Source organism: Centroberyx affinis, unplaced genomic scaffold (genome assembly GCF_046629955.1).
Source record: "Centroberyx affinis isolate AG114_WGS23_722 - 3 ecotype Tasmania unplaced genomic scaffold, CSIRO-AGI_Caff_v1 ptg000654l_1, whole genome shotgun sequence".
NCBI classification, from domain to species: Eukaryota; Metazoa; Chordata; class Actinopteri; order Beryciformes; family Berycidae; genus Centroberyx; species Centroberyx affinis.
In genome coordinates this window covers 17,478-30,663 of record NW_027279280.1, presented here as the reverse complement: position 1 = coordinate 30,663, position 13,186 = coordinate 17,478, and positions in this window count along the sequence as shown.

The following is a 13,186-nucleotide window of genomic DNA, read 5'->3' as shown; positions in this document are numbered from 1 at the left end:
CCCTTTTGATCATTTTATTTCAAGAACAGCAGGCTGCAGCAAAAGCAAAAACAGTGAAAAGACATGTCCCTAGGAGGGAAAGGCAGAGCAAGGCAGAGGAATAACTTTGTCCTACTAATTGTGGTTTTCTGTGATGTCCTCTGTGGTGCTTGACCACTTTAATGATCATGTTCTGTGTGTTTACACTTCGTAGTCCCTCTCCAAATCTTCTAAAAACTTCAGCAACATTTTCAAACGCTTTTCCTAGCAAGCAACTTTCTTTACTTCCTCAGTTTTCTGTCTTCCCCCTGTCTGCTCCCCCACCCCATACACACACACACACACACACACACACACACACACACACGCATGCACACACCTTCCCTTGACACTCACAGGTTCAATCTCTTGGTGCTTACCTTACAGCCTTCACATGTTATCACACCGTAATGGATGCCTGATGATTTGTCTCCACAGATCTTGCAGGGAATTATTTCGATTTGAGCTGGAAAGAAGAAAAGGAAATGAAAAAAAAAAATCAACATTTTGCTGTCACAAGTCACTGTACAACGCTCTCACCATGGATCCATGTTGGTACATGAAAGAGCACTGTGCTTCTAAAAACATCTCATCCGGTGGCTTTGAATCCTCACTTCCACAGAGCATTAACTGAATATTTACAGAGTTGTGTGTGTGAAGGAGGCCATTTTAAGTCCTCACAAGCAGCCAATGTAAACATGGTGTCAATTTGCATCCTAAGCACAACTTACATAAGGAAAAGCCCCAGCTACCCACAAACCCTAATACACCACACTAGTGGTAATACTAGCCTTGTAGAATGGCAAAGCCTCATTCAGACACATGAGTGGACTTATTCCCTGTTGGAAAACTTGACTTCATGTAGTCTCTTAAACTTCAAAACCTTAAAAACCTCAGTAGTAAATCCACTACGGCCACAAAGAATCATAACATACCCACTGCGCTGGCGTGAGTGGCGGCAGTGATGTGTGTGTGACTTGCGTAAGTGTGTATGCTACAGAGGCAACGTTCAGTGGGGGCTACAGTGTTGTGCTGTTGACAGGCCTGTGATTCACCAGCCATAGAGGACAAAAGCGCAGAGAGGACAGGCCTCATCCATCGTTGGCCTTCTCTTTAGGAGCGGACCACAGGGCAACACAACAGAACAGAACACACAGGCATCAGAGACACAGAACTCCCAGCTTGTCCCACTGCTCTCAGCTTTATCACTGTAGCCACTGATGCTACATCTCTCTCCACCTCCCCCTCTCTCTTTCTCTCTCTCTCTCTCCCCCTCCCCCCCTCCCCCAGAGATCTCTATCTCACAGCCCTCCTCCACATCTCCAACATCTCAGTCCCGCCATCCCAACAGTGCACTGCAGCGCCAGACGAACTCAGCTATCTGATCTAAATCGAGGAAAGATCACCGCGGGATGTTTCCTCACGATATAATGGCTTTTCTCTAACCAGCCGTGCAGCCAGCCAATCCGAGCACAAAGAGCTATTGCAATACAAGTCTATTCCAATTAAGGGAGAATTTTTTAAGATTTTGCCTTAATGAGATACAATAAAAATGATGATAATTAAAAAATAAACCCTAACACTAGTGGTAGATTCACTATGTCAAAGCATTACATCAGCCTCCCCCCTCTAGCCAGGCCTAACTGTCTACTCCCGGGCCTGATGTCTCTTCCAAGTCTTGGAGATCTATATATCCCTACTACACCTTAACAACCAACCCCTTTAAACCAGTTTGATCACATCAAAAGTACTTTTGCTGGGGTTCAATCCAGAGATCCCTGCCCTTTTTAATCAGCTGCCTGGGAGCCTGTGTTGTGTCATGTGGATAATGTCCTTGTCCCTGAGGCATGCCCAGGGGAGGCCCTTAACACAGAGCCTCTAATCCACTAACCCTGGAGCCACACTCCATTCATTCAGGAATCTGTGTGTGCTCTCCTAGCACTGCTGGAGTCAACAAGACTGGCCATGTTTACATGGAATTAGCCTACATTTCACTAAAATGAACAAAGGGGAGTGGTGGAACATGCACAATTAATTCTCCTCTAGACAACACCTCCTGTGATTATAGATTCTCACATACAATGGAGGGCAGTGCACCTCGTCGGCCCGGATTAGAGTGAAATCCAGGCAGGAGGCAGGCTTTGACAACCTAACTGAGAGGGTTAATTTATAATTAATCTTTTCCTTACTGTGCACAGTTGCTTGTTATTTCGGTTAGGTCTATCTCTGTATGAGTGCACTCTATTGTTTGTTTTTGTGTTCTCCCTGCATGAGCATTAGCAGTGCAGTGTGTTTCGACTCCTTTAGCATTTTCAGCCTCATTACTTACATAATTTGTTCTGACATGCACTCACAACAACTGAAGCGTGCTGTAATTATGACTAGCTGTGGTTATGGTGAACTAAGGGCTGTAGTGACAGACCCTAGCCATTGGGTGGCAGTGCAGGGCTGTGACTATGGTTGCCTTGCCAAGCAGAGCCAAGCTTCCACCCACCCTCTCCAGCCCACAGGCTTTTGGCTCTGAGCTCCAGCCTCTGATAGCTCTAGGCTTAGGCTGCTGCTAGCTTCCCCCACCCCCACAGCATAGCTGTGAGATGCCTTCATCTCTCCTGAAGAAGCAGAGCTGGCTGGGCGCTCGCTCGGGCCTGACAGAGGCTGTGCCACATCAGGTGAAAGCAGTGGGAGTGGAGACGCGGGGGTGCCAGGCCGGGCAGGGCATACACACACAAGCATGCTTCACAAAGCCCTATCTGCAGCAGGAAGGCCCTGAGTGCACACAGCCTCACCAGCTAACACCCTCTCACTCCACTGCTACACAAGCCCCTGGATGCTCAGTGCACTCAACAGTAAAAAGGGTTTGTCTCTAGACCGGCTGAAGCAGGCTCTGTAGTTTCTTGTGTGAAAAAAGACCTCAGTCTGAATCTATAGTTATTTCCACAGTGGAATAAGCCGCTTTCAAAAAGATGTGGAGGAAGGGTCAGGGAGAATAAATACTGAGTAATGACAGAATGAAGATCAAATACACCATGAAGTCACCTGCGCCATCAGTTTAAGTCAATATTTGTATAACTGGTATAACTGTGCAAGCTGTCCTCTTGAGTGACTGGTCCTGGGTCCCCTAAGCTGCACTTCAGACACTGAGAATGATTTAAACTGAATTCACACTGGGGAGTCAGTCAAACAAAAAGGCCTGTGCTTATAAGCACTCCCAATCTGGGAGTCAATATCTATTGACATGAGCTGTGGTGTTAACTGCCTCTTGGTGTGAAACAGGCAGCTGCTGGCTCGGCTGAGCTTGACCAGCGCACTGCCACTGATCCCATTCACCGCGCCTGCCTGCCTCCCTGCCTGCCCGCCTGCCTGCCAGCCCTGCCTGCCTGCTCTGTTTATGACATCAAAGCCAGGCACAGTTAGACGGGCGGCCATGCTAAAGCCCATCCCAGCAGCCTGCCGCTCCTCACAGCACTGTGAGATGGCCTCCGCGCACAGGCCACTTCAAAGAGACCTGCTGAGACGCCAAGATTATGTGTGAATCACACTGCAGCACAATCACACCACGCACATTACCGTAAGAGCCGGACAGCGGCTCATGACTGATGTCCTGTATGCAGCATCGAAGCCTGGCGTGGGTTTCTTGGACAATGGGCATGGTAGAGAGAGGAGACAGTGTAGCCTAATGTTAAAGCTTGTTCTTTGTCTGTCTGTGGCTGAGCAGTTCAAGGACACTGATTCACCACAGTAGCAGGGCCTTTGAGGGGATGATGTGTCACTCACAGTACATGTACAATAGGGAGAGCGAGGCCTCTACATGTTCCCCCGCTGCCCTTCACTGTCTTCACCACAGTCCTGAGATCAACCCTTTGCTAAAACTGCACCACGTTATCAAAGACCTGGAAATTCACAGTCAAACGTGAACAACCGCAACATTTTGCCAAATGCATGCTAACGGCTTACAGGGGCCTTGTCATCACTTATTTTATTATAAAAACATACAGGCATCCACTGTCAGACAAAATGTTTCCCTTGATGCACAGCAAATGCACAATTGCTTCATTTAAAGATGTAGAGAATAATTCAGATGATAAAAAGTGTGATGATGAGAAATATATCTGTGAAATATTTAGAAATGAAGTGACATGCAGTGTGATTTCTTGGTGGAACAGTATACACTGAGGCGGGCTTGCTATTTGTTCCTGCTGTAGTGGGCCTTAACCTTGTCAGATATAAACATGAATATTAGGTTTTTGTTTTTTTCTAATGATTTCTGAACTATTTTAGAATGATACGGTTCATATCTTTATTATAGTACACAATAAACAAAACAAAACAGAAAAATCTACAGGCTGGTGCAAACATGGAAAATCACTAGTCGAAATCTCCTGGCTGTTCCCACTGAACCCTTGGACTACTGACATAACATTGAAGGATTAAGATTATCCCTTACATTACAGAGCCATGCCCATGCCATCGTCATAATGCTGAAAGCTTAACCCATTACTCGATTGGACCATTAAATCATTTTCTCATGGACTGATCATTCATGATAGATGTGCACAATAAATGAGGTCTGAATCTTAGGCTTTTATATGCACAGCCATTTCATTGGGCCTGGTTCATATACACACGTACACCCAATGTATTCTCTATCATCTTGAAAAGATGCTTTTGAGGCAATTGGGGAAAAACAAATGAAAGACTGCAGTGATGGAAAGAATCACTGAAGGTATGAGGATGTCTGTTCTTTAGAAAGCTTTTTCAGCAGAGTAACAAAATGGTGATTTTGCTTGTCAGTGCGTAGGGGCCGGGTAGCTGTGGTGGTGGTGCTGTGTGTGTGTGTGTGTGTGTGTGTGTGTGTGTGTGTGTGCTGACAGCTGTCAATGACCGAGTGACGCAAGCCAGTGGGCTCATGTCAGAGATTATGTAAGCAACTGGACAGTGTACAGCATTATGAGCAGATTAACAATGCTTCTCCCACCAAACAAACCGTTTTATTAAATTCTCCTCCAAACATTTTACAGCACAACCAAACAAATGCTGAAAAGGATCATATTCCTGCTCCCAGGACTGCTATACAAAAGCAGATATTCACAATAACACAATATTTACACATGGTCATCACGCAAATGCCTGGGTCACTGAACGAGCTGGCAAATATACAGTAAAGTTCCTCTATCATGATTTGCAGCAATTTATACCGCTGTATAAACTTTCCCCTTCGGTGGTGGAGATCAGCTGTCGGCTGATAAACAGAGTCTTCTCTAAACAGATACCCATGACAGTCAGATCTAGCTGTAGAGAAAGCGACAGCCTAACAAGAGCTGGAATCAGAATTCTGCCTCTTTTCATCTGCCAGGGCAATGCTGTCATGTGAAGTCGCACAACACAATACTTTTTTATTCCCATTTATGCAGCAGAAGAAAGGTTATTTGAATGTCAGCGGCAAAGGACAGTCGTGGCACAGAACACAGGCTGAATAGTATAAATGTGTTATTTGTTTAGGGATCGGAGGCTGTTGGCATATTACCATGGAGCCGTTCTAATGGCATTTGCTGGTTTGTAGCACAAAGAAACCACTGCACTGCACAGAAATTCACCTGCAGACCAAAACTCTATATCATCACTTTAAACAGCTTCCATTCAACCTACAAACATGCTGAAGTCATCAAAAATATTTTTGACCAGAGGGATTAGAGGAAGGAAAGACATAATTGACACATTTTGATGTCTCTATGTCGCTTCTTGCTAATTCTCCCCCATCATTTAGCAGCCTAAGCTATGATCCTCCATCGCTAGAGACCAGCTATATTTGAAGATATATTTCCGTTTCAGAAGACGGGCTTTATAAGCCTTTCCCTATTATTCCTCCACAGCAGCGCAGTGACTTTGCTAAAGCTCAGGTCTGGACCATAGCCCTGGGCTGCTTTTTGGATGAACTCATGCGTACATCTCTGTGTTTGTTTGTGTGTGAGGCCTATTAATATTTCAACACTGCCCAATTCCAGATGCCTGTACAACACAGCAGCGTTTCTCTCTTCATGTCTCTCCCTGTATTTACTTGACTGTCTTATTGAAGTGCATTCTGACACCCTCTATGCGGGGGAGCAGGAGAGGGGAAGATGTATTCCCAAACCGCAGCACAAGACATCTCTCTCCATGTCTTTTTCTCCACCAGAGTAACAGTAATTTGGGCACTAATTTATGTGTTGTTGTGGCAAAGATTGACGAGCTTCCTGACTGGGAGTCTGTGCGCCTGCACTCTGGGGGAAACAACAAAAGCCTGGGTTTACTGAGCAGACGAGCACCATGAAGGGTAGCATGTGTGCGGCACTCCTCTCCCCTCCCTTGTCTGCCCCACCTGAGCTCAAATCTCTTTCCTCATCACTCCTTACCTCCCTCTATCCATCTTCCCCCACCTATCCCTTCTTGTGTGTGACTGCAGTGACAGGTGAAGTTCTGCCCTGGTTCTGGGGACTCCGGTGCCACGGGGCACGCCCCTTCTGTGTGTGTGTGTGTGTGTGTGTGTGTGTGTGTGCGCGTGTGTGCCAGGAGGGAGAAAGGCACACACTGTGTACTCTGATGGCAAAACACAATCTGTAGACAGCACTCACTTATGCATTCTACCAGCCCCTAGTTAGTCATAGAGAGCCATGAGAGCTGAATAAAAAATGTGTGTTGCAAATATTTACATGCTTTGTCTAACTATTTAGATCATTTGGTTTTGGGCCCTTCTCATAAAGCAACAGCAAATGGAATGTGACACATCTTCTATTATAATGACATGCATGTTTGAATGGAAAAAATAAAACTATTACATCTAAGGCTGTGTTCAAAATTTCCTTGCTTGTGCATTGTTTGCTTCACTCATACATTGTGCAGCAAGGCATCAGGATGCTCCAAAACTCAAAATCACTGAGGCTGAAATCACAAAGGACCAATTGATTGACTGGTGCAGGAGCTGTTGTGATACTGTTTGAATTCTAAGATTTAGGGGAGGATCATGCGCTGCTTTTGAACCTTGTCTGTCCACTTGAGCTAAGCAGGCAATGGTTAAAGCCTTGACTGTGGTACAGTGCCTTAGTTAAGCACCTCTCAGCCCCCGTCTCCCTGTAGAGACGGCAGCCTCGCAGCCTGCCTTAGAAATACACAGGAATATATAAATAATGAATCCTTCAAAACATCCACTGCAATTACACGCAGAAACCTTTACATAACAACAAAGAGCCTTGTTCCATTGCACCAGGGAATTTGCTACTGCCACACTGTACAACTTCCTTCCTCCTATAATTGCTGTATTAGTATGCATTTCTGTAAGACAACCAGGATTCTGCTGTGGGTTTCTGAATATGATCTTTCTACCGTTTCACACAAAGAAATCAAAAGTTACATCCATACAATTTCCTGTGTGGTCTTTTGCCAGTGGGGTGACCGAGTAGAATGTATATACACTGCATATTTGTGTGTGTGTGTGTGTGTGTGTGTGTGCTGTAGACATTTGCACAGTGTGTGTTTAGGTAGTGTGCGACTGTGAACGATCCAACTCAGTCCACATGGCAACACTGTCCCTCAGTTATAGTGGATGTTTGGGGTGAGTTAGGGGGGTGGAGAGGAGGGAGGACAGGGAGGCGGGAGGCTGGAGGTCCCGGCTCATGCTGATGCTCAGGGTCAGTGGGTCAGAGGCACGGAGCCAGAACACACATGGAGAGCAGGCTGAATACTTCAGCTGACAGTAATTGTCCCTCTGCGGTCTCCTTAGGAAAACATGTTTCCAGACAACGCTGACTGGCTGCGTGGGCCAGATAGTAATCATGATCTTGATTTGCTCCATCGAAGAGGGAAGCTCAACATGAGCCTCCAGTAATGGCAGGCGTCAGTGTTTCCATTGGAGCTGACATCAACTGAAGCCAGCTTGGAGGAGGGAGGCAGCGCATGTGCTAATGGATCAAGTGAAGAGTTCTATTCCAAAACGCTTTAAATCCATTTTGGGAAAAACAAACAAACAAACAAAAAAGGCACATGAAGATAATTATTCAATATCTCCTAAATAAGGAGACTCCAGTCTGTAAAAGCGTTTTGTCAATCAAGGACTTGCGTTACTAATTATCCTTTAAAAAGTATAATTGTGTGCTATCAATCATTGTGTCAGAGTAGGTTTCACTGTTTTCAAATGATGAATATCTGATTGTGGAATTAAACTCTTCAAATTTATTAAAGCTAAACTCCTTCATATCACAGACATATTTATGAAATATGCTATTTGAACATATTTGAATATTTTCTGTGCTGGAAATAGCTAGCTCATATGATGACAGCAACATTTCCCCCCGCTATCTCTGACTTGATTATAGTTTCATGAGGCACACTGGTTTTGTGAATAAAATAAATTTAAAACAAGAATAATAATAATAACCAAAATAATAAAATCATTCTGTGCTACACTCCCAACCATCATATCAGTTAAATAACATGTTTCTTTACGCTAGACCCTGAGGTTGCCAAATCTGTCTGCTGCTGGTGAGATGTGTACTGAGGCAGCGGACAAAAAAACTGCTCTTAGAAGAGCTGAGATAAAAGAATACTCTCTCACCAGCGTCTGAGGACAATGTGCTGACGAATTGTCAGATTGAATCTCAACATTAAAAGGTAAGTCGCCAAAAGATGTGCAAGCGTGTCTGCCTTTAATGAGAGCTCAGAAGTTATTGTCTGTGTGCTTCGACAGTGAACGCTCCATGCAGCGCCTCCGTTACTCAACAGTTTTTACGGCTGGGCTGATGAGCAGTTTTACACCACCTCTGCCATTCAGCTTGAAGGTCTTGGGTTTTCATCAGCTGAGAAAGAGCAGGCAAGGACAGGGAAGATGAATGACATCAATGGCCAGCCGATACTTCCAGGGACGTGTGATTGAGACAAATGAGCCTTGTTACATTAGCTGGGATACTGAATCCTGCTGCTCACAGATCCAGAGCCTGATAGAGCTGAAACTAGAGGCACCCAACCTTTCCACAGATCACCAGTGTCATGGGGCCCGAGAAGGAGAGCTTTCTCAAACAGCCTGCTTCACTGGGCTCAGTCTTTCTGCTGTTACCTGGACCACTTTTGTTTTCCTCTCACGTAAGCCCTGTTTGTGTGCAAGTACACACACACACACACACACACACACACACACACACACACACACACACACACAGACACACACACACAACACACACACACACACACAACACACACACACACAGCATTGCTATTTGGCCTTCAAAGATTTTCTGGTCCTCTCTTCCAGGTGCAGAGAGCAAATTAAAGTGAGAGAGAGACATTATCTAATCCATATACGGTGCCCTTGGCTATTAGTGTCTTAATAAGTGACTGTGAACATTTCCATCATGCATCATTTATCTTTAATGGTGCTAAATGTGCAAAATGATTAAATTGAAATCTTATGATTGCTACCATGTTAAATATTTACTTGTGATGAAATTTGCAAGGCATTTTAAAAATCAATCTGTTTATTTCATTTTGCTCCTGGCAGTATCAGGGCGTTGATAACTAGACTGAGGCAATGAATGGGAATGGCTTGCTCGAGTCCCGGTCCCCTTCTATGTCACTTTATTAATATCCATTTACACATAAATACATATTCCAATGCGGGCATCGACTTAAAACGTCAAATACAGCTAAAAAGTTCATTTGTATTTGAAACTTTAAAATATAGACTGAATACAGTAAGATGGGTAATAACCCCTCTACAGTCGCTGGAGAGGAGCTGCTCAGCAACTGTACTTTCGCTCTCCCTCTCCTCCAGTTCTAGCAGACCGTATGAAAGGCATTCCTAGACGACAGGGGAGCACGAGGAGTGTCTACTGCCACACAGAGTTCACAGACTGCTTACAGCGTGTGAGGCACATTCCCCCTGCACCACTGTTTTCATAGTCCTACAAACACTGGCCTGGTTTTGTTTAACATGGCAGGATTAAGCAGCCATGCGCAAAGCATGCTTCCCTCCTTGCACGCTTTGCTTACAGTGGAAGGCCCGAGCGCTTGCTGCTACCTTTTGGTGAACCAGCCTCACTGACTGCCGGTGAATGTGCCGTGGTGCTCTAATCCCAGGCAAATAAACAAGTGCCAAGATTAATGATTGCATAAACACATCCCAAAAGCCCTGGAATAACAATCAGCTCTTCAGCCCATTCTGCTCCCATGCAAAGGCTCTTGGAGTCAGCTGACAGCCAGCAAATCCCTCTCCCCCTCCCTACCGCCTCACAACAACCAGGAATCGTCCGTGCTTTGTTGCTTCATTAACGACAGGAAGCTGTCAATATTTTCCACTTGAGAGTGGGTATATGCAGCGCTGCACTAGGAGGGAACTACTGAGCCAGAGCAGGACATAGGGTCCTGCACAGTTACATCAGCTATTCACTCCTTCCTTCTTCCTGCTAACCAAGGCCACAGCACTCAGTCTCTGGCCCTGAGCGCCTGACCCAATGCACATGCCTGTCAGAGACCCTAATGAAGACAGGATGGTTGGAAGAAAGTTGATATCTCAATACAATCCTGATGACTTTGTCAGCCTGTTCCTCATTACAAGTTCTAAAAGAATAGAATCTAAAGAATAGCATAGAAAAAGGACAGTCGAGTAGACATCTAGGAAGACATTAAAAGTGTGTGTGTGTAGCAATAAATCACAACCAGTCCAGACCAAACAAGACCATTAAAATGACATTAGGAGCATGGACCATCCTCTCATCCCTGTCATCCCTGGTCTGCGACTATCAGACTAGCTGCTTTGTGATGAGGGGGGAAGAGCGGTGACAGGGAGAGATAGAGAGTGAGAGTGAGAGACAGAGAGAGAGAGAGAGAGAGAGAGAGAGAGAGAGAGAGAGCAAGAGAGAGAGAGAGAGAGAGAGAGAGTCCAGTCCAGTGGTCCAGGGCAGGGGAGCGTGGGATGTTCAGATGAAGTGGGAGGCCCCTCTCCAGGAGGTTGCTCCTCAGCATGAAGGCAGAGGCAGCACCCCGCCTAATGAGGGGTGAAGTGGAGCCCCCTGTGGGACCCCCTCAGGCACATTCATTAGGAGATGAAAAAGCGTTTCCCGCGGCAGAGCAAGCGCCTGCCTTGGCTCGGACATGTTTAATTTAGGGCCATATGAAAACAGGCCACATTGGCCAGGTCCGCTATCGTCGGTCAGGGGAGTCAGCTGCAGACAGAGCCACTGAGCCGGAGCTCGACTAAATGACTGTGTGCGGAATTGAATCATTTTTTTTCCTGGAAAGATATTGATACCACATTTTAAGCTAACAATGCTCATATTAATAAAAGGTCAAGTGCACTGATACTCCTCCAACTGTGGGTGAAAAGTTGGTTTTAGACAGGCTACTACAGAGAAAATGTGTGGCTTATCACGAGTTTCATTCCCTTCAATGCATTGCATTTTGTTGCATCTTTTGTGCTCCAGGCAAAAATAATAGATTCATTTAGCTAGTGGTGGTTTGTGGAAGGGAACCAAGGATTATGGTAATGCAGCACTCAACGCTGCAAGCAAAATACAGTAAAAAAGAAATTGCTGCAGTAAGAGACACAGGAAGAATATCGGAGTGGTTAATTTATATGATTACAAAAATCTGCATTCAAAAATGTATCTTGAAAATCTCATATCTCACATGCTGTTTGTAAAGACAATAGAAAAGACACTGCTCCTCTCCATTCACTGTATGAAGAAGGGCATTACAGGGTATCAGTCCATGATGATTCAAATACATGTCCGCTTATCACAGCTGCTTATCCTTGTTCCTGATGAATCCTCACATTTATTAAAGCTGTCTTCTTGCCTTGTTAGATATGTATAACCAATCTCCTGTAATTAGCAACTGCTAACCTTTGGGGTGCTAATCCCCCATGAATTGTGGATTTGTACATCAAAGCCCACACTCTCCCATATAGCTGGTGCTTGAAATTACACTCGATTTGAAACCTGCAATTATTTGTATAGCATGGATGCAAACAGCCTCCTCTTTTATGTGTCTGAGAATCCCGTGGGTTTGCAGTAAAGAATCCTTAATCCACTCCAGTGGAATCCAAATATAGAGTTAACACTGGCTTCCTAAAATTTAGATGCGCAGCCAAGTGCCTGCTGCGCACGTAAAGTGGAGAAAGCTTCCTTTTTCGCATAGTAAAGATTAGATTTCTTTGGTGGCTTAGATGCATCATATAAGAAGCAGGGGGAATTGCTAAGGGGGATAAAATCAAACATGCTTAAATAATGGAGCATGGCTATGCTTGTAGTTGTGAGCCTGTCCTTTTCACAAGCAATAATTGAATGTTAATTAAATAATCAATGTCTTGCCCCTATGTTTCATGTAATCACATGTCCAGGGCTCTGTCAATGAGGTGCATGCTCTTCTGTTTAGAATCAGCAGCAATTTGAACCCTCTCCCATTCAAGGCCACGCTAAATCCATTGTGTAAGGAGGGGGGAGATTATAGAGAGGGAAAACAACTGAGATAGCTTCCCACACACACACACACACACACACACACACGCAAACAAACACACGCACACACAAACTTGATGCTTTTGCAGGGAGGTTGCCCGAAGCATTTATTTTCTCTAATGAGAGACATGAGTCTCACATGTGTCAGTGATGCACAGCATGGGAACAATAGGGTGGGCTTTAATTCCATCAATCTACTGCGTTTATCCTTGTATCACATCAATACCTGTCAGTTAAGCTGGATGAGATAAATCATGTCAAGTAGACTGAGTCGGGGCCAGACTGAGCTCAGTAAATATGCAGACTTAAAACTCATCTTAAAACTCCAGGGGTGCAGCTACATACAGTCACTGACAAATATAGAGCATGGGTTTTAAGCATGGAAATACAAGAGATTACCTTGTGAGACAACATGACACAAAGATCATCATTCCTGCACTTACTCTGGTAAGTGATTAAATAGCTATGAATTAACAATGATGTTGTTAGGTATTTAGAGGCAACACTATACCTCGGCTGTCACCTAAGCCTCCCATGGAAATCTCTTTACTTACCTTACTGTAACAAGGATCCCACAGTTACACTTCTTTTGCCATGCTAAATCGGAACTGACACCTCACCTTCCGACACCTGACATAAAATGCATGCATAAGTGGGCAAGGTGCTATTCAGTGTCATGGAAAACTTGA